Source organism: Canis lupus, chromosome 5 (assembly GCF_048164855.1).
Source record: "Canis lupus baileyi chromosome 5, mCanLup2.hap1, whole genome shotgun sequence".
Lineage (NCBI taxonomy): Eukaryota > Metazoa > Chordata > Mammalia > Carnivora > Canidae > Canis > Canis lupus.
In genome coordinates, this window is record NC_132842.1 from 10,768,090 (window position 1) to 10,790,733 (window position 22,644).

Here is a 22,644-nt window from a genome sequence, read left to right on the forward strand (position 1 = left end):
TTCTCCAGGGAAGCAGTTGAAAATTCTGAAAATTTATTTCTACAGTTAATTCCTTATCCCAAATTATTGTTACACACTTGGCTATCGAGGCTTTGCATTTCGATCAACGGGGATTTACTTTTCTTTAGAGAATAGCTAACACACTTCACTGCCCCTAAAACCTTCCCATGACATTCTCCCACACAAAATTGTAGATAAAAAAAAAAGCTTCAACTGACTGAAGCCTATCTGTAGCTCATTCAGAATTGAAAATGGGAAGATTAACATGTTCCTTATTCATGAAACGGGAAAAGGCAAAACCAGAAATTTGTGTGATTACATAAGGTCCCTTTCCTTATTTGTAATTCCATTTCTATACATAGAATGTGAATAATTTACTCACCTATGGTTTTTTTGAGAATCTACCTTAAATATAAATAGTATATTTTTCTGTTTGTACTGGTAAGCTTGGATAAGGAGGGTGAAGATGACTTCTAGTTTTTGTGCATGAAGAGAATTTTCAAGACAATATAGGGAATATATACTTGAAGTGCATCCAGAAATGTGTTAGCCTGATTTGCTAGCACGGATGCGAGTGCCCACACCTGGGGCAGAGCCTGGCTCACTGCTCACCAAACTCATTTCTTCTCCGTGGGAAAATAAGAACCCACACAAGCCATCAGGTTGGTTGTGACCCACATGTGGCTATTTAAATTTAAATTACTTGCAATTAAATAAAATTTACAAATCAATTCCTTAGTTGTACTTGCCAGATTTCAAGTGCTCCTTGGCCATGCGAGGCAGATGTCTATCATTCTGCACAACGCAGAAACAGAGTATTTGTATCATTACAGGAACTACTGGAAAATCCAGAGCTAGACTACACTTCTGTCTCCCTTCTTGTTACTGAGCTCTAGTCAATGAAATGTGAGCATTGATGTGTACCTGGCCTTCAAAACTCCCGTTCAATTAATTTACTCTTTTCCCCTTCCATGGCAAATTTGGAGACATGTGTTACACAATTAGTAAAGGGTCATAATTAGTAAGAGCCTTAGTGAGTGACAAAGGCCAATAAGACATCACAGGTGAACTTGACTCAGTGTTCGACAAACATCAGATGCCTTTCCACCTCTTATTTCAGATGAGCTCTAAGTAGGTGTCATCAAGTTGACAGGAGCATGGAGTTGGAGGTACAATGAAAAAAACATCAGGAATATTACCTATAGGAAGAAATTTGGGAATGCTTCTATTCAAAAGTAGATGAAAAAAAAATCTAGTAAATTTTTAGAAAGCGGTATTGCCAAGACATGAGAAGTCTGGGCTAGAAATTGAGTTTGGAACACCCCTGAAATCTGAAACTTGTACCCACAGAAAGTTACATGTTCTCTGTTGAGGCGTGCTCTCCCAAATCCCAATTTCAGCTGTGCACTGGTGGGTAAAGGACTGGGGGATCCTCCCAGAGGGCAGGCTAGAGCCACAGAAAGCATCGGATGAATAAATTTCTTTGAGAAACTAGGAATGGGAGTCTAATCAAGAAACTTCCTCCACTGTTCCCACAGGGTCAACTCACACTCTAGGATTCCTTCTTTGCTATATGTCAGTGATTGCTCTCATTTTTTCCTTTTACAAATGGGAGTGTTTGTCACCGTTCTCCTGGCCCAAAGGCACTATGGAATGTTGAATTTGTGTTGGGGAACAGGGTGGGAGGGAAATGGAGGCAGATAGCTTGCCACTTAGGTCATAGGCCACCAGATAACAGAGTCACTTCCAGAGCTGATTGAAAGGACCAAGCATTATCTGGAAATCCTGGACTTTAAGCTGGACTGACAAATCAGCTAGGATTTGAAGTCTCCCTTTAAAATTCTGGCTCCATTTAGTCCAATGTCCTCATTTTTATCAGTGGGGGAAAACACAGCACTTGGAGGGTGGGTTTAAGATCACACACTAGATTCCAAAATAGAGCCCAGGTTCTTGGATGTAGAATCTGGTACTCTTTCTTCAGTTCTGTGTGTTGACTTGTTCTAACCCTACCAACAAAAAAGTCCAATATATATGTATGGTGTTGGCATTAAGGAAAGTAATGAACAAAATAATGTCATATTTTCTAAAAGCATTCATTTAAAATAAAATATTTCTGGATGCCTGGGTGGGTCAGTTGGTTGAGCGTCTGATTCTTGATTTTGGCTCAGGTCATGATCACAGGGTCATGAGATGGAGCCCTACACTGGGCTCTGTGCAGGGACATAGAGCCTAGTTTAAGATTCTCTTTTCTTCTCCCTCTACTCCTACCTTCCCAAATAAAATAAAATAATGAAATATTTTCACATTAAGATAAATCAATTGCAATTTGATATTTTAAGCATATGTAGAATATTTAATATCACTACAAATTCCAATCATGGATCATTCTAAAGCCACATAGAAGTGATTTAAGGAATTTTTTGATATCTGCATGCTATGCCCTCACGATAAATTCTTCAGATGGTCCTCTTCCAAGAAATACTTGCTATTGTGTAACTAAATCATCTTAATATTTGTGTTCTATATTTTTTCTCTTCTCTGACAACTTTCTTTGTACACAGTTAGGATCTTCAATTGGAGATACTGCTGGTAAATTCATCGGACTCTACTGCTATTCTGTTGTGAGATACAGAAGATAAGAGATTACTATATCAATTGACATTTTAGACAAAGATTCTTAGAGTTGGAAGTCAGTTAGGAGTCATGTAGTCCATCATCTCACTCACTTTACAGATAAAGGGACTGGACAGTCGCCAATGCAGCCTGCTACATACATTGCCAGGGATCAATAAGTGTTTGCTGAAAAGTATGAATAAAGCTGCTTTTCACTTCACATCATCTAACCTGTTGATGAAAATGTGGCAGGAATCTGGCTCCTACACTGACACTCTTTTCCCTATATCAAGACCATCGATTTGATGTATTTGACCCATTAACTATAACAATTATATTAATCATATTTTTACTTGGAAAAGTCAGTCTGTTACTGCTGCTGGCTATTTCTCACTCTGAATAATCCCTCTCACAGATTTCTCTGGCCCCTAGAACATAAATTGCAATTTTGAGTATTATCTTTTCACTGGAGTCTTGTCTGTTTCGTTGTGTTTGGTGACAAATATTAGTGCAGCTTCATAATGTAAATTCAGAATTGAATTTATTACCCTCTTAATCAAGTGTCGCATATTTCACCCCATTCTTTCATCCTTGTCAACGTTTTCATTTACGCTACCCACCATGGATGATATAAACTCAGAACAGAAAAGTCAGGCCCCATGCACTATGAGAACCTGCCTTGAGAAATGAGTTCTTGATTATTTTTCTGGTGGATGGATTCTTCTTGGTATATAGCTCCTAGTTTATATCAGTAGTTTTTGTCATGATAATACTTGATGATAATTTTTATATGTTATTGCTTGAAATGCATTATCCTAATTTATTATTATGACTTGCTAAGTTTCTCCCTCTGGAAGAAAATGAATCTTCTTTATGTTTTGCAATTTCTTGTGGGTTTCTAACTAGCCCTTACTTCATATTGTCTTTCTTTATTAGAGTTTGTATTGTTCTCTCTCATCTAAATTAAATTTATTTTCTTTTATTCTCTACGTTCTAGATCATTAGAGTCATATAATCATGTAATTCTGAAGCTACGAGGAGCCTTACAGAGTTCAGAGTATTAACCTCTCTACTATCAAGGATTCTTTTTATTATTTTCCTTTCTCCTTTGGGTTCCATATTTTGAAAGGTTTTTGTCTAAAAACAATCCATTTGTTTTAGTAATCTTTAAATTGTTTTTCCATCTTTTGCTACCAATGACATATATATTGCCACTCAGAACTTCTCCTCAGCGCAAGGCAACCAGTGTCACTGCACCAAGGTGATAAAATTGTTGCCAATAGGGAAAAAAAGAGGAAACCAACCAAACAATAAAACTTAATGTTTCCATAAGCCCCCACAGTGTTATCTTGAGTGACTGCAGGTTTTCCATTAGGCTATTTGAAATGTTGAAAATAGCTCACAGAATACTTCTTTAGATAACCCTTCAAAATCAGGAAACTTGAGGCTGTGATTTACAGGCTTAATCCAATTCTTTTGTTTTGCAAGTAAGCAAACTGAGACAAAAATCAGACTTCCAGTAAGGGATGGGCCATATCCCAGTCTTATTTTGATTCTAAATTCATGTTATTTCCATTATTGGACGCTTTCTATCTTCAAGGAAGTATTGGATAAAGAGCTACTATATTCATATGCCTGCCACTAGATTCCTGAAGGTCAATATTTGATGTATGGAAATTCTGCAAAGCCCATGATACCAGATGTCAGAGAAGCTGTGGGTTAAGAGGGTACCAAGTCAAAACACAGAATTCTTGGTTAGGCAATCTCAAAGCACCAGATGACTTTTAGACTCTCTAGAAATATCCTTAAAAGCTGTCTATAAGAGATGCCTGGGTGGCTCAGTGATTGAGCATCTACCTTTGGCTCAGGTTGTGATCCCGGGGTCCTGGAATCGAGCTCTGCATCAGGCTCCCTGCAGGAAGCCTGCTTCTCCCTCTGCCTGTGTCTCTGCCTCTCTCTCTCTGTGTTTCTCATGAATAAATAGATAAAATCTTTAAAAAACAAACAAACCAAAACTAAGTCTAACTCTGTAACTTCGACTGATTTGAACATTTTCTGAATCTGACTCAGTTCCATACAATACAGTATTCTGAAATGGGATATCATAGGATCTAGAGGGCCTTTACATTGAGCTTCTATCCATTTGTCTTAATAAATACTTATAAAAGCATTTGTTACCATCCTGACATACTCATTCATTTAAGCCTTTCACCAACCTCATGAGGCAAGTATGGTTATTATTTCTACTTTCAGATGGGGAAACTGAGTCTGAGAGTAGTTAATAACATTGCAGGAAATCACCCAACTACCTCGTAGCAGCATTAGTAATCAATCCAGGTAGTCGGGCCAGAGTTCATACTCTTTACCAGTATAACACCGTGGCAGCTTCTTACAGACTAACTACTCTGTGGTTAAGGGAGCTAGGGGGATAAAGGGAGATCCCAGAATAGGCTTCATCTTTGAGTTCAGGCCTTGGGGATGACAAAGGTGACAGCCTGAGCAACTGTACTTGTACTTCCTGCTACTTATTGCTTGGGGCCAAGCAATGAAAATGTTACCAATTCTAGGATCCTCTCCAAGGATCTGAAACCACTGAAGGCATATAAACACATCAGTATGGTACAGAATTGATTTCTGTGTTATTTCATTATTTTAAGGGATTATGATGAGTTTAGGGAATTGCACATACATTAACCATGGATAAGGAATGCCAATCCCCCACCCTGACCTGCACTGCAAGGTATAATTACTATTCATTCATCTTAATTCTTGCTTGTCAATCACTATTCCTGGGAAACAGTTTTAAAGTGTTGATTCATCATTTTTCTTTTTCAAAATTACAAATTATGAAGAACACACAGCAATATTTTCCTTCCTTCATTAATAAATAACAGAAAAGTGACATTGGCATCCAAATCACTCCAGCACCAGAGTAGGCAATCACTGAACAACGAAAGAGAGAATTCATCTTCCATGAACTAGCAGCTGCTGGGTGTTTGGTAAAATTATCCCTGATTAAAAAGAAGAGAGTTCAAACTGGAATAACCTGCTGAGGATGGAAGTATTGACCTCACTTTGGATTTTATTATTTGCAGAGAATTTTTATTTGCTTTTGCTTTCCCCAGGCGCCTGCACATTCGTTACAGGGAAGCAAAATATATTATTGATGCTTTGGTCAAGAAAGAAACATATTCCTCTAAGAGTGTTTCTTTAAGTTCAAGTTCGTAACTTCTCTCTTCAGCAGTCCCCAGGGGCTGTACATACATTTGCTAGAGACCCTTCCAGCTGCCCAATCTTTAATAAAACAACTGGTGGACAATTATTTCATTTACCCCCCACTGCTCTGTGAAACCGATTCCTGTGGCTTACGGGCTCAAATGCACCAAATTGGAGGAGATTATGGCAGTGCATAATGTGGTCACAAGGAAGTACATTGTTCGTTCTGGAAACTGTATTGGGGATGACAGCTTCCTTTCATTAGGATGTCTGTTTAGCTGTAGAACTAGTCAGGATAAAGGAGAGGCTAGTTCCCTTGGGCCTGTGTTTCAAGGAAGAAGAAAAGAAATAATTGGAAAACAGTATGTTGAAATGTTCTCTTTTTTCTCTGCTCTATGTCTTTTAGGATCTGTTTGTAAATATCAATCACCTTCTGAAATATTATATAAGCGATTTCTTACAACTGACAGTTAATCTACTAAACACTAAGTGCAATGCATCTTTAATTTAATAACTGTTGAGGGACCTATAAGCAAAATATTCTCCATTTTTTCCTGTTTAGGTTCATCATAATTCTATCCCAAGTTCTGTCAATTTAGATGATAAATTATATCCATGTAAATTCCAAAAGGACCCAAATGAACCCATTTGGTCATTATCATCTTGCAACATCTACCAAGAAGCACATATACATCTCTAGTGGGAAACATGCCCCAACGTTATGAAGTGAGTGACTATTAACCACGTGAATAAGGTTCTTCACTTAGGCAATTTGAAGACTTTTGCATAATAAATGAATAATAATTCTTATAATCAAGTTTTGTCTCTTTGAATAATGGCTCACCAGATTAATTAGTAAAAATTTACTCCAGCCTGCAAGTCGTAGAAAATTATGCAAGTCTCTGAACATTTTCATCTATTTTATCATATACATGATTACTTAAAACTGCCGTAATCTTAGCTCTTTATTATCTTGGGAGATATTTAACTCCCGAAGCTGTTTGCCTGGTTAGAAAATGCAAGTCCTTCTTGTTAAAAGGCAAAATAATTGTATTTTTCTTTGATAGTATAATTTCGTTTTGATGAATGAACATTTCAGTCATTATCTGGGCCAAGGTTAGTGTAAGAAAAGATACCACAGGAAATTACTCTTTCTGGAACTCTGCTCACCACTGGCAGCTTCCTCTTCTCTTTCTGACATGTCACTTTCGTATTTTAATGGAAAATAGAAAATAAAGAGAAGAAAGGAAAGTTACCAGATTCTGTAACGGTGTTGATGACAACAGTAGGGTCTGGACTTACTTTAGTTCTCATAGTTTAGCTAAGGGAAAGACTTTACCATCCACTTTGCAAAATTACAGGCTAGAAACAAATGTAGGTGGTTGTGTATATCACTATGTGGTCAAGAAATAATGAGGATGGTTTCAAATTCTGTATCAAAATCACTAGAGGAGCAATTTGAGTTGGGATAGTTTGGCTTCATTTTAAGAGATCCATCCCACAGTAACTTGAGCAATAAGGAGCACTGTGCTGTCTCATGGTCTCCAAGGCACAGTGGGCCTTCTACATCTGGAATGGGAAGATCTCTCCGAATGTCTCTGGTCCTCTGCAATCTATTTCTTCTCTTTGTTCACATGGTGTTCTCTACTTCTTAGATCCCATGACCCCCTTACATCCACTCTACAGACTTTCCTAGATCTTTCCCAATCTTTTCTGTGAGCACCTGTTGAGGTTCATGGAGAAAAAGCCTGCAGGAAGGTGTGGACTCCTCCCTATTTGTGGCCTCCTCCCCCCCCTCCCCACGGTGTCACCCTCTGTCAGTGCACACAGGCACTTGATGCCCACTTGTCCATCATCCCAGTGGAACTGCTCACTGCTGACTGGCTGCATCTTGTCCACCACATTGAATATATATTGGAAGTAAAGCTATGCAGATCTAGAAGAACTGTCTTGAGGATCCTGTGCCAGAGTGTCCCGAAAAATTTTCTATGTGAACAAGCACTGGAAATGTATCATCTGACTCGATGAGGGCTAATTTACTGATTCAGAGTTCTTTGGTGCAAAACATCGTGATGTACACAGAGGAATGCAATGTTTGCTGTTTGTGTTAGGCTAAGAATCACAATCTTCTGATGGGAGATGAGTTCACAGAGCTATAATTCACAGACCTTGGCAATGCAATTACCATGTTTCTTTTTTAAATGCTACTTCTTTGAGCATAAAGAAAAATTTAAGAGAAGTGTTCTGGTCAATGAGCATTTTCTCTGGTAATAGGTCTAAAAATAAATATATCCCTTGGCCATTGGTATTATTCCTGAGTTTACAGCAATAAATTTTCAAAGTAGGTATACAAAGTGTGTATAAATCATGAAGCAGAGAAGTTCATTTTGTTAGTGTAATTTAAAGAGGCCCTACTATCATTTTTATTGTGTGTAAAGTTGGTTATTGGTAGGGTGACCGTACATCTACACTTCTCTGGGACAGTTCCAGTTTATGCCTATTGTCCTGCTAAAATAATGAATAGCTCCTCAACCATTCACTCTCAAATGTGTTCCAGTTTGAATAATGAATTACGTGATTGTTGGAGCTATAGATGAAGCTCCAGCTGTAACTGTAACTCACCAGCGGACTCTCCTAACTTTTAATTACAGCCCATTCATCTCTCCCAGCCTATGCCTCTCACACATGAGAATCTGTATAACCTTTAATTAGACAAGTCTCTTTCCAATAAAAGAAATTAGAAGTTACTCTAATTAATTGAAGGAAGGGATATATTTTTCTGGCATAAATGTTCCTTACCATTGGTGTTCTGGGAATGAGAAATCACTGGACTCATCTGGACATGAAGAAAGGATCTCCAATTTGGTTTTTAAAACTTCAGGCATTCCTTAATAGGTGGGTACCCAGGACTGTTTAGATCAGTTGTATTCTTCTGGCTAGTAATTTAGGGTATACATCAAGAAGCACTCAAAGAAAGATAGACGTATGATTTATTATCAGCGGACAGGGAGTAAACTATCTCTCGGAAGATTTCAAAGTAAAGAGTGAAGAGCTATTTTCAGCAATCTGTGTCTGGGAGGGATAATATAAGAAGATTCTTTGAAGCTTTCTTTAAACCTTATAATTATATGTCACGTATTTTCAATGTGGATCAATGCTGAAAAAGTCTCTCTGACAGTGATTGATGGTTTTCTCCTTAGAGACCTCCTGGACAGAAGATATGGAACCTTCCTGGGAACTCCTTGTGCTTTAGCACCTCTCCAAAAGATCTTCCTTTGTGTCATCAGAAATATCTGTCTTTGGGTCAGTTGTGTGATTTACACCTGACAGTAGTAATCAAAAATCTTTTATTGCCTTTCCGTTCGAGATCTTTTATATTTTGAAGTCAGTTATTATTTATGCCTTAGCCTTCTCTTTTCAAAACTAACCTAAGTCCCTTTATTTTCTCCTATCATTTTTCTTGGTAAGACCAGATGTCCCTAGGACCTTGGTTTCTCTTGAGGAGTCATTGCTTAATCTGGACACAATATTAGAATTACTAATTAAAGATGTTTCCCAAGTGTTGCATTCACTGAAGGTGGTCAATGCCGACAATTAATTTTTAATTGAAAAAATGCTAAGACTTCCTAAGTGTCCATCTTAAGGCAAAACACTACATGATTATGTACTATAATTTGCATCTTAGTAAAATTTTGACTTCCTTTTTTCAGTAACTATAGTGCTGGCTCATAGTTAGCTCATGGTTAAATCAGGCCACATAAAACTTTTCCTATTTGTTCTTCCTTCCAGAATTTCTTTTAAAGATTTTATTTATTTATTCATGAGAGACACACAGAGAGAGACAGAGACATATGCAAAGGAAAAAGGAGCCAGATGCAGGACTCGATCCCAGGAACCCGGGATCACAACCTAAGCAGAAGGCAGATACTCAACCACTGAGCCACCCAGGCATCCCTTCCTTCCAGAATTTAATGTCTGCCAACTTCAAGAAAAACTAAGCTTATTCTGACATCATCACTCTAATAAGTAAATTATGTTTCAGCATACTAAATGTAATTAACTTATGTTGTAAGTTTCATATACTCAACTTATACCATAGCTCTCATTTATTCAGTCTACAAATGACTCAAAGGAGAAGCAAATATCTGTTGAGTGAATAAGTGGATGAAAGAAATATCTAACAATATATGGAGTTGCTCCATGGAGAGAAATTACAAATAGGATGTGGAACAAATAAAAACAGCTTTCTCCAAATTCCACATCATTTTAGAAGAAGAGCAGCCATACTCTATATACCTCACTTCAGAAGGGTAGACAGGAGGGGTGGGGGGAGGGAAAAATGAATGACAGCCACGATTGTTTTCATGTCTGCTGTCTACATTGGCCTCCGAATTCTCACAATGCCTTTCTTAGCTAAGTATCATTGCCCTCATTTTACAGCATGAGCAAATAGAGGCTTCAGAAGTGAATTAGACCCCCAAGCAAGTAGGACTCTGTATGAAGCTTAAGTTCTCTAACTGTGCCTTGCTGAGGGAGCCCACAGCTATTATAAAAGCAGAAGCAATTTGCTTCATGACGTGGACAGTTTTGATCTATGGACAAAAGCCCCTAGAGCCAATAATGCACTGACATAACAATGACTTGACGCTCTGGATGTGGTTAAGGAAGAGCAGGAATCAAGGTAGAAATAGAGTTTTTTGTTTCGACACATAGACAAATCTCAATTTCCCACACAAATGGAAGCCAGCTCTGGTACATAAAATCCAAACACTACATCATCATGGTGCATAAATAATATGGGTTTAATTTAGGATTTTTTTTGATAAGATAGTTGAATATAGATTTTTTTCCTCATTTAAGAAGTGTCAATACTCGTTAAAGAGGGAAGATAGGGAAGGCAGCTTATGAACAAGTAACTCAGAAAAGGTTTCCCATGCAATTCCACCTGCCAGCGTCTTTTCTTCAGGTCCCATGTGTAAGGAGAAGAATGCATCAGTCTGACTTGGTGGAGTAACCTAGAGTCTAAATTCATATATTTTCTTCTATATCTGTTAGCTGTGTCTTTTGTGAATTGGGATAAAGATGAGAAAATTTTAGATGATTTCCTGCTGAGCAGCTAAATGTGTGGGGAAGTCAAAACACATAACAAAAAGAATTTATTGACTAAATTCATTATGTTGGTAGAACTTGAAGAAGCTCTCAATGAGTAATTTATTCATTTGTCAAATACAGTGCGCCCTAAGTTGAGAAAAACAGTACAAGACAAAAATCCTTTTGGACATATGATCACTGTTCTCCAAAAACTCAAATAAAAATTGGACAGCAATTTTGATCAGCCCATAAATGAGTGCTAAAGAGAGGAAGAGCTGCAAATGCAAGAGGATGGATCCAGAAGTAGACTAGCTCACAGGAATTGAGATCTCCCCAGATACTCACCAGTGGGGAAGGACACTTAGGCTACACTTGGCTCATTTGCAAAGATCAGAGTTGCTCATTAGAGGCCAAGAAACCAATATAGCCTATAAACCTGTTTTCTTTGAAACATTTTAATTTAGCTGTAAATATTTAAAAACTGAGAGATTCTACACCAAATTTCCAGAGTTCTGGCTTCTCTTGAAAATTTGTATGACCTGCTCTTTCTCATGGGCTGGAGCTGTGGCATTTGAGTTAGTCACCTTGGCTTAGAAACAAGGGAGAAGCAGGCAGAATGATAGGCAGAAAGGCAATTAGCCTAAGACTAATTAGTCTTAGACTAATCTAAGACAGGGGTTTACAGGGAGAGAACTTTGAAAAGACAAGTTGGAACCAAACTGAGGGCATACTGAAGGTCAGGATAAGCAATTTGGATTTTATCTGATGGGTTCTTCACACCACACTGCCAAAGAATATATTTTATTTTGTGAATTGTACTGAGATGTTCTGAGGTTAAATCAAATAATGTCAGACTTTCAATTTGTTACAAATCAAATTAATGAGTCGAGATTCCCCCCCCACCAATTTTTGCAATTTTTCCATCTAGAATATTTTCTTTAAATGTTTCACACCCACTGCTATTGCTCATCTGTTAGCAAACATTTGTCAATGTCAACATATGAAAAGACAGCAAAGAATTATTTATCCCAAATGTTGAATTAGCTCACTGGGTTTAGTTTGGTAGCTTTATCTTTCTTGAGAACTTGTTCTCATAGCTTATATTTTGTATTACATAGTCACATAGATTGCCAGAGATATTACACAAGTTTCGGTGATGATTTCATGGTTTTGAAAAAAAAGTATGTTATTTCACTGGGGGAGAGGGAAGGAATGAAGATTTTGAGCACACACCTAAATTTCATGCTAAATACGTTACCTGTAATATCTCATTTCATCCTCTTAATAAATGCTGCAGATTAGGTGACAATGGCTCAGAGAGGACATGTGTCCTGCCCCTGGGGACATAGCTACTAAGTGGAATGCCAGAATTTAACCCCACATCCATCTGGGACCCAGTCCTTATTTCTTCATTTATGACATTCCTGGAGCAGCATGACTCCCAGATTCTCTTCCACTTTAATAAGTTTGAGAATCATGACTGCAGGCAATTGGGAGTCATTGACTATTCTGTTCTTTTTTATTATAGTTTCTAATAAGCCAATGCCATGTATTTTAAGAGGGTGGATTTGGTATTGCAGTGGAGGATTTTAATAGAGGAGAGCAGCTGAAGCAAGTATACTGACACGGTGAGGATAAATGGAGTCCAAAGGCAATGCAATGCATTTGAGCCCTCTCTCCCTATCTGGGGCTGATATTTGCCTAGAAATGAATAAATACATAAGCAAAACTGGGGAACACTTTGATATATTCCACACACAACAAACACAAAGTTAGTAACTCAGTATGAAATTGGGATAAAAACATTCTCTGGTAGCTTATTGCGCCCCATAAATTGATGCCTAGGGCACGTGTCCACTTCCTGATAAGATATCACCTTAGCCTCACCTCTGAGCAGAAAGGCCAATTAGCAGGTGATTATGATGTGTTTAGAACTATAGGATAATGATCTAGTCTAGGACCCTAGCAGTGACTAAAAAAAATAAATAAATAAATAAGTAAAAGAGTGGGAGTGTGCTAAGCTGAATCATGACCTCTCACATATGTCCAGGTGCTAGTCTTTGGACTCTGTGACACAAGGGACTTAACAGATGTGATAAAGTTGAGGGTCTTGAGATGAAGGGAAGCCCCCTGTGGGACTATGTGGGGGGAGGGGTGTGCAAAGTTCCTGGTTTTGTTCTTTGCTGTAAACTGTGTGGTAGGTACACGACGCTTGGTTTTATGGTTATATATTTATATAGACAGCTTTTAAATATCAAGTTTTGGATGATGGAAAGAATGATGTTACCAGTATGAGAAACATGGAACTTTCCCTCAGGGAAAATTGGGAGACACGTATTCATCAAATATGTTGTACTTAGTAAACTCTATTATAGTAAAGACTTGATCAGCCCTAGGAGTTTTGTGCAGATGGCAGTAAGAGGAAATGATTTTATATATTTACTATGTGCCAGACACTGGGCTACGTGCGTCACCAGCATTTTCTCATGAAATCCTACAACTTAGAGAAGTATATTGATAGAGGACCCAACAAAGCCACCAGAAGCCAGGGCCCAGATGGATTCAAAGCTTTGCTCTTCCACATGCTAGTACTAAGACCTCATACAGGATACCTAATAATGTCTCTAGGTCTTTGTTTCCTCATCTAAGAAACCGGAATGGTAACAATAGTGGTTCTACTATTATAGCAACTACTCTATAGAATTATTATAGTGATTAATGAATTGACTCATACAAAGTCCTTTGAATAGTATCCAACACATTATAAAAATCAATTAATGGTAACTACTATTATTGACACTTAGAAAACCTGAGACTTAGACAATTGACTGAACCAATTGTTTGAGGGTGTGTGTGCACATGTGTGCTCGGAGGGTAGACAGGGAGGAGCAGAGAGAGAGAGGGAGAAAGAGAATCTTAAGCAGGCTCCATTTCCAGCTTGGAGTTGGATCTGGGGCTTGATCTCACAACCTTGAGATTATGACCTGAGAGGAAATCAAGAGTTGGACACTTAACTGAGCCACTCAAGTGTCCCCTTAAATACTTTCCTAAGGGACAGGAAGGCAATACGAGTTTATGCTACTTTGGCCTCTCCTTTACCAACCAGTTATAGTTAAAAAATATTGGGATCACTTGATATTTTTATGCAAGTCAATATCTACTCTTGGGTTTCACTTGCTTTTTCCATACGGCATGAGGTATTAGCCAAGGCCAGAATTAGCGGGTCACATAGTATGTGCAGAAAGATTTTTTTCAATCTTAATAGTTTTTTAATAATTAGGACTGACACTAAAGGCTTAGTTAATTTGTGTAGTTTTGAAATTTCAAACCACTATGGGAATTTTAATTGAACCAGTTACATTTGAGTAAAACTAGCTTTTCTATTTGAAAACAAAAAAAAAGTGACTTGAGTTCCAATTCACAGAGCCTGATTATTATCCTCTTCCCAGTTGGTAAAAATTTTCATTTTTTTTTTGAAGCAGATACGTATTGGAGGAATCCAGATACCATTTTAAATTCTCTTCAAATAACACAAATTATGTTTTTCTTTAACATAAAACTGCTACTTCTATCTCCCTTCCTATCACTCCTTCTCTTTAACATAAAACTGCTACTTCTATTTCCCTTCCTATCACTCCTTCTCTTTAACATAAAACTGCTACTTCTATTTCCCTTCCTATCACTCCTAGCATACACACAAATATGCACATCAAACAAAGTGGTTAACTAGCTCTTGGCTGTTGTAGCCTTGAGAAATAATATAGAGCCTATGAGTTGCAATGAAAAACCATAGCTCTAAAGGTACTTATTCCCACTGTGTCTTCGATCAACTATAATTTGACCTTTTTCGTGTTATGGTAGTTTTCAAGGCAATATAGTATTGGTTTCAGTTTCTTTTCCTTCTTTAAAACCCTCCAGATGATTTTTATCAGGTTTAGTTCGTGATTGGCAGCTTTAAGAACACCCAAGGATTTACCACTCGAATGAGTCAAGCCCTCACCTTCTTGCCTCTAGTACCATAATGTGAAATTGCTTCTGTAGCCTCTGCCCATATCCTTGTACACCTAATTCCACCAGGTTGGATACTGTTACAACCTCAGGAACCAGCTGCCCTGAAGAAGGCGAAAATCAAAATAATAGCTCTTGATTTGGAGTTTGGAGGATTTCTAGATTCCTTTATATGTGATAAACATTTAGGGGAGTCTTATACTATTAGGAGAATCATCAGACATCCTTGAGCTAGGACAGTTCAGCAGGAGGGTGGAGAGCAGAGGGAGGGCAAATGTGCTTTCACTCGGGAGTTGCATTTTGCACTGCCAGGGTGTGGAACTTACTGATGATGCTTATTTGCTCCTGCTCAGACCATCGTCTCTCATTGAGGAGGGTACTGTGTGCACCCTTCATTAAGAGAAGCTGCAGCCAAGAGGTTTTTATTGCTAAGGGAATGCCTCTTAAATGATAAGCACTGAGTTTTCAGCAGTTGATTATTGAAAGCAAAGATAAGTTGATGACTTTAATGTTTTTATTTAGTACTGGAGTAATGGAACCACAGTATGCTGTGGAACATATCACCAATAACCTCCCTCTTTTCCTTGAACCCTCCTCCTCCAAAAACAAGCCCCCCCAAAACTTTGCTAATAAGTATAAAACACACTGATATTTCAGATGCACGGAGACACATTACTTCCATGGCTTATTGTGTGCTCAGCACAATAGTTGCTAATAAAGTCAGTAATATGACAATCTAAAGAGATATCCTAAATGAAATCTTATTTCCATTTCTTTTCCATAATCCATCTGTCTTTCCCTTTCACCTTTTCATATCTGCCTGTGCTGGGAGTAGTGGCAATTCTCCATAGCATTTACATATCTGCAATAGTGTTTGCTCTGGATTATCTTTTGAAGGCTGTTGTGTAACAAGCAGCCTGAGAAGCTAGAGATAATGTCTTCCTCTGGGTCAAAGGGCAGATTTGTTTCATGACTAGTGTAATTAAGTCATGTCTACCTCTGGAGCAAAGGCTGAGGCAGGTTTGCTTGTATACCCTACTTATAAGATTGGGGGTTTCCTAATCTTAGGGTTCCTCAGATGCACGGCATGCACAGCATATTCCTGAGGTTGTCTCACTGCTCCCACAAAACTTGGGGGACAAGGCAAACCAATGTGACCATGAAGCTCACACTGCCAGTGATGCTGTGAATAAAAATGACTTTTCATCTCTGACCCGGGATTCCCACTTCTTGTGTTGGCATCTGTGAAACTGTGAAAGACCAACTTGTTAGCTTGAAAACAGAGTAAAATTTCAGACCCTTTCCTAGTTTATACTCTTTGTTCTCATTATATGTTATTTCTCCTCCCTGATTTTAGAATGGAGGCCTATGTCTCTGCCTCTCTCTCTCTCTCTCTGTGACTATCATAAATAAATAAAAATTAAAAAAAAAATATTAGAATGGAGGTCTCTTAAGCTTTCCTCAGAATCCCTCCGACCCAAGATAGGTGTAGGTGAACAACTTCTCGCTCATGTTAATGAACTCAGCGGGTGGAAGGGGGATTCTGTTCACAAAGTGTACATATCAAATCATCACACTTATGCTTTGAATATCTTACAATTTTATTTGTCGTTTATATCTTAATAAAGCTGGAAAAACCAAAAAGGCCCGGACACTTCTGGGTCACTTGGAATGAAAGGCGACACCTAGGGGACAGTGGTGGGCTAAGTGGAAAGCTCAGCCCTTGACCCTGTTATGACCAGATGAAACCAGCTGGAACTCTCTCCACAAGGAAGGTCAGTGGGGGAACCACCCTTCCTGTTACATAATATGTGGTGATTATCTCTTATACAGACCATTGAAATGCAGTAACACACTAATGAGAATTTAGTTTAAATAAAGAAATAATCTTTTGGTCATAGGAGCGTAAAAACAATAATAGTTGTTACTCACTTTGGTGGATTGGGGACGGAGAAGCAGCTGTTATTCTCTAACCATGTCATTTATATTATCCCTTTATCATTGGCATCACCTAGCAGCTTATTAGAAATGCATAATCTCGACCCAAACCTATAGTTATTGACCCAATCTGTGTGTGTGTGTGTGTGTGTGTGTGTGTGTAGGGGGTGTTTTAAATTGTATTTATTTGAGAGAGGGAGAAAGAGAGCACAAGTGGGGTGAGGGACTGAGGGAGAAGCTGACTCCCTGCTGGGCAGGGAACCCACACAGGGCTCCATCCCAGCACCCCAAGATCATGACCTGAGCCAAAGGCAGGTGCTTAACCGACTGAGCCACCGTACCCTACTAAGGCGCCCTCTTACCTCCCCCATCTGTGTTTTAATCACGTGCAGTCCCAGGTGATTCACATGAAAATTAAAATTTTTGAAGGCTCTGTTCTGGAGGAGTTGGTCTGGTCACAGTTTGGCTAATCTGATGTCCCTTCCCAATCCTCTTTTGCCTTGCTTCTGGTGAAAACTAGGAGGCTTTACTGAACCCGGAATGGGAGGATGTAGAAAATTATAAGATGACAGTCAGGGTCCCAGAGCAAAAGAAAAAACACACCCTTTCCAGAGAACAGACCAAAAGCAGAAAAACTGCCTGATGGTAAACTTTTGACCCTGTGTGGTCTGTGACTCAGCTGTACCTTTAAGACTCAACTAATCCAGAGGCTCAATTAAAAGTTCAAGCCCAGTTTGGACTTCGAGGCAATTTTTGGTTTGGGTTTTTAAAACCCCATACAAGTTCTTTTCTCCAAAACCCCATTCCACAGGGCTTAATGCCTCTCTGTTAGATCATGTTTTTCCTTGCCTGGCAGGAAACTGTGCTTAACCTCTGCTGTATCTCAAAGTTTTCATTATTCCTTCCTTACCTGCTTATTCTCTAAAGGCTGGAATAGGACAAACACCCACTTTTCCAGCCTCTTTTGAATCTTTGGGAAGGCCACATTACACAGTTCTGACCAATAAGACACAAGTAAGTCTGTTGGTGCTGCCTCTTTGCTTACACGTTACTTCTGGACTAGAATGCAAGCTCCCTGGCTGGAGCATAAGCAACCATCTTGTGACTATGAGGGGATACTCATGAAATAAATGTGAAGAGATCTAAGGAAGCACATGAAAAAATAACCTACCTATGGTCTTTTTTGTAAGGAAGAAAACAAAATTTTACTTGTTCATCCAAGTCAGCTAGAAAATTTGTTCATGAGGGCTAAATGCAATTCTAACTGATAGAGCCAGCATAAGAAGTGGCTAGGAGCACAGAAAATACAGTAATAATTATATTTATAATTATAATTATAATAATTATTACACTTGCTAATAATAACACTTGTTATGTGCTTGTTATTTGCCAGGTGCTATTGTCAGCATTTAAGAACACTAGTCCAAGTCACATGGGGTATGTATCTATCCATTTTATTTTATTAAAGACTAGTTGAGTAGTTTACATTACAATGTTCCATTAGTTTTAGGTGTACAGCATAGTGATTCAATTTCTCTGTATGCTATGCTCACCCCAAGCATAGCTACCATCTGTAACCACACAGTATTACAATACTTTTGACTATATTCTTTTTTTTTTAAAGATTTTTATTTATTTATTTATTCATGAGAGACATAGAGAGAGAGAGGCGCAGAGACACAGACAGAGGGAGAAGCAAGTTCCATGCAGGGAGCCCGGTGTGGGACTCGATCCTGTGTCTCCAGGGTCATGCCCTGGGCTGAAGGTGGCAATAAACTGCTGAGTCACCCAGGCTGCCCTGACTATTCTATGTTGTGCCTTTTATTCCGATCTTAGCTATTGTAAATAATGCTGCAATAAACATAGGGGTATATATCTATATATCTTTTCAGATTAGTGTTTTCATTTTCTTTAGGTAAATGCCTGGTAATGTGATTACTGGATCATGTGGCATTTCCATTTTTTAAAAAAATGTTTTATTTTTATTTATTTGACAGAGAAAGAGAGAACACAGCAGGGGGAGCAGCAGGTAGAAGGAGAAAGAGAAGCAATCTCCTCACAGAGCCGGGAACCTGACATGGGACTCCATCCCAGGATCCTGGCATCATGAGCTGAGCTGAAGCCAGATGCTTAGCCACCTGAGCCACCAAGGTGCCCCATGCCATTTCCATTTTTAAGCTCCTAAGTAGCTGAAACAATTTACATCCCCACCAGCAGGGCACAAGAGCTCCTTTTTCTTCACATCCTCGCCAACACTTGTTACTTCCTGTCTTTTTGACGCTAGCCATTCTGACAGGTGTGAGATGATACCTCATTGTAGTTTTGATTTGTATTTCCATGGTGATGAGTGAGCATCTCTTCATGTGTCTGTTGGCCATCTGTATGTCTTCGTGTTTATCCATTTTAAACGAGTGAATTAGGAGAGTTCCATTCTGGGTAAGCTAGACTATGCACAGGTCAGTTCTCCATCCTAGGGTTTCATTTAGTCAGGGCCTGAAATTTGTAGCTTGCCTGAGTCTTCAAATATTGCTAATGTGATTTGCACTTTCAGAAGGTCGATCTACAGGGGCTCTCATTTAGTGAGCTGGAACCTTTGCAGAAATCTAGAGCTGCTATGTATGATCATCCTGGATTGGTTGGACAGAGGGCACCATGGATGACTGGTCTGCAGAGGGAGATAGAAAGTCCTAAAGCATTTCTGAAACTTCACTGGAACAGAGAAGTTATTCCAGATGAAATCCTTTATTTTCTAATTTCCTCTTCTCTGTGAGGCAGATGAAGGCTAGCTGGTCACTATCCTTTGTCTATGACTCATATTTATGGGCCTTTAATCATCACTGTGGTTTTCCCTGGGGTGGTTTCAAGGTCTCCTCTTCTTTCTGTAGCTGAGAGCTTATCCTTGAGCATTTGCTCTTCCAGAAGTCTGGGATTCTCTTCTTCAGGCTCTTCCCAGGCTTTACTCAGTCTCATCCTTCAGGGCTTAGCTTAAGGTTTAAACCACATTCCCCAGAGAGGTCATCTCTGCCTCTTTTCTGACTGACCCCCAACCATGAGGATCTCATGAGCTCTGCCACTACAGCTGCTGAGAGAGGATGCCAAGCTCACCTAATTGCTCATGCTGTGTCCATCACCATCAAAGACCTGGGTGGCTGAGCATAGGTCTGCCTGGCGCTGGCAGGGAATCTTGGAGATTTCATTAGTTGCTACTTTGGAAAGCAGAATTCATAATGGGTGCCAGTCTCAGAGAAAGGGTTCCCAAAAATGTAAAGGAAATACACACATGATAATTGTCCTCTCCAGATGGATACAAATTTTATTTTAAAAAAGGAGAGTGGTAATTTCAAATAGGGCAACTAGCCTACGTAAAGTTTCAAATGACTACTGTCCAGTGGATAGTATAGAGAATTCACTGACTTGAGTTCATGTTGACAAAGATAAAGTCATAAAGATCAATCTAAGCAAAATGACAGAAAATCTTGAATGATAGTATTAATAGAATGCATGACTTCAAACTGTATTTCTCAAAGTTTTGGAGACCATGTTAATAGAAGTTGAAAAAAAAAATAGTCCTAAGAAACTTCTAAGGCACTTCCTCTATGCAGGAGAGTTGACCTCATTCTCTGTGTGAGGCCGGCAGATTTCCTTTAGTCTGGAGAGACACATTGGCTCCACTAGGAGAGTCAGTCCGAGGTTAGTCCTGTGGGTGAGAGTGAACCTTTGAAAGGATTTGAAGAGAAAAATGGCATCATTCACAATAGGCTCATTAAGATTAAACCATAGAGATTAAGGATGGATGAATGTGTGACTTTTACTCAAGATTTATGATTTCCTCTGAAATATCTGTGTTTATGAAAAAAAAAACAACAAAATAGAAGTTCAGACAATTCTGTTCTGGTTATTCCATTAGTTGACAATGCTAATGATAATGGAGTAGTTTCATTTACGTAAACATGAAAGTCTCATGATTAAATTAGTGTCAGGAAACCTCATCATGGTAGGATTGAATGTGACGTAAGTGTAGGTTTCTTGTTTTAGAGAATGCAGCACAAAAGGACAACCAGTGAAAGTTAGAAGTTAGTTTTTCTGCTCTGGTCTAGACTTTCTCTGTTTAGTACTTCAAGTCATGTTCTGTGAGAATTGATGGTGTTTTCTCCAAACTGTGTCAACATCTTAGAGTTGCCGTCCTGTTTGTTTGTCTCTGCCCTCACCATCGGAGAGTGAGAAAGGCAGGGAAGGGAGCAACAGAACCGAATGATTAGATGCCAGGTCTGGTCCCCAATCCTGACTCCCCATTTGGCAATTTATTTTATTTCTATGGGCCTCAGTTTCCTCAGCATAATCATCGATAAAAGAACAACGGAAGCATCCCCACGAATCTGTGCCTGCGTTGGGTCCTATCAACATACATGTAAGGCACCAGGCTCTGGGCCAAACACACAGAAGCTCTCAATACTGTTACTGTTATTTTGTTATGGGGCAAAGAGCAGAAGGAAAGTTCTATCCTAATTCCACCTTCCTGTTTTTCCACCTCCACTCTTATCTGTGAAAATATTTATTTCATATTATGGCTATCAACTGCTATATCACACTGCCATATCATATCAACTGCGAGCGAAGACATGGATTTCAATAATGTCTATTATTTTTTATATTTCCCCTTTTGAAACTGTTTTATTAACATCGTACTATACATCACCCAAAGGAGATGAGACTCTAATAAGACAAGAGAGTACACGAGCTCTTAACCACCACATTTGTTGGACTTGATCATAGTATCTCTCTGAGAGCCAAGGAAGCCAGGGTTTCTGGATATGAAAAGGAAGGAAACTGTATTTTTTTCTTTTATTCTATCTCAGGTTTATATAGGAAGGGCAAATGATTCCTCAGTCAGAAAATACACCCCTGTCTGTCTACCCCACTCTCCTGGGCTTTAAATGGTACAAGAGTAAAATTCTAAGCTGCTGCCCATGGAGAGGATGTTAAAATACATGGAAGATCTTCTCTATGTGTGATACTCCGTGATGAATTTTTTAAAAAATTGGAAGATTTATAGATTCAGACATGGATAATTCAGTTAGTGCAACAGAAAGTACATTCCCAAAGGTACAAATACGACTATAGCTCAAAATTTCCTAAATGCTTATAAAGCATGTGGAGTGTCACCCACTGCCTTTGAAACAAAGCATCAAGAACAAAACCTCATGAAGATATAATTGCTGAACAGTTGGCTAAGTTCACTCACTAGCTAAATGGGTGCTTTTCAAAAATTTTTTATTTATGCTTCAGAAATACTTCGTTTATATATTTATTGACTTGAGATCATATCTATATGATCTATACTGCAGATGCCAAGGAGATAATATAATGATGGACAAAGAGCTAAATGTAACAGAAGAAAAGGAGCCAGACCAACTTGGACAAACAAAAAGAGGATATGAATGATAGCTAATGTATTTCCTCAACTACATCTAGCTAAAGTTTCCCCCAATTATGTGAAAAGGAACTGAGCATGATTGACAAAGTATCTCACTGTAAATATATTTGCCCACACCTACGCCATATATATATATAGTATGTGTGTGTGTGTGTATGTATGAATATATATGAATATATTTACATATCCATGCTTAAATTGGCTGCTAGCTAAAAGATATGTTGTTCTTACTTCACAGAATATATTTGAGCAATCTCAGTTTATTATCTCTGTAAAGATGGAAATAAAGAAACACCCTTAGGTATTATTAGTATTATTCAAGTCTAGTCCCCAGTTGATAATTA

At 38.6% G+C, this 22,644-nt stretch overlaps 1 long non-coding RNA gene across 1 annotated transcript in view; it reads left to right on the forward strand.

Annotated features, from left to right (window-relative positions):
• Nucleotides 1-19,260, forward strand: part of LOC140632872 (uncharacterized) — a 57,774-nt gene extending 38,514 nt beyond the window's left edge. The window contains exons 3-5 of the long non-coding RNA XR_012030529.1: nt 16,557-16,703; nt 18,260-18,303; nt 18,864-19,260. This is a non-coding gene — a long non-coding RNA (uncharacterized lncRNA). The remainder of the gene's footprint in view (nt 1-16,556; nt 16,704-18,259; nt 18,304-18,863) is intronic.
• Nucleotides 19,261-22,644: the final 3,384 nt, after the last annotated feature.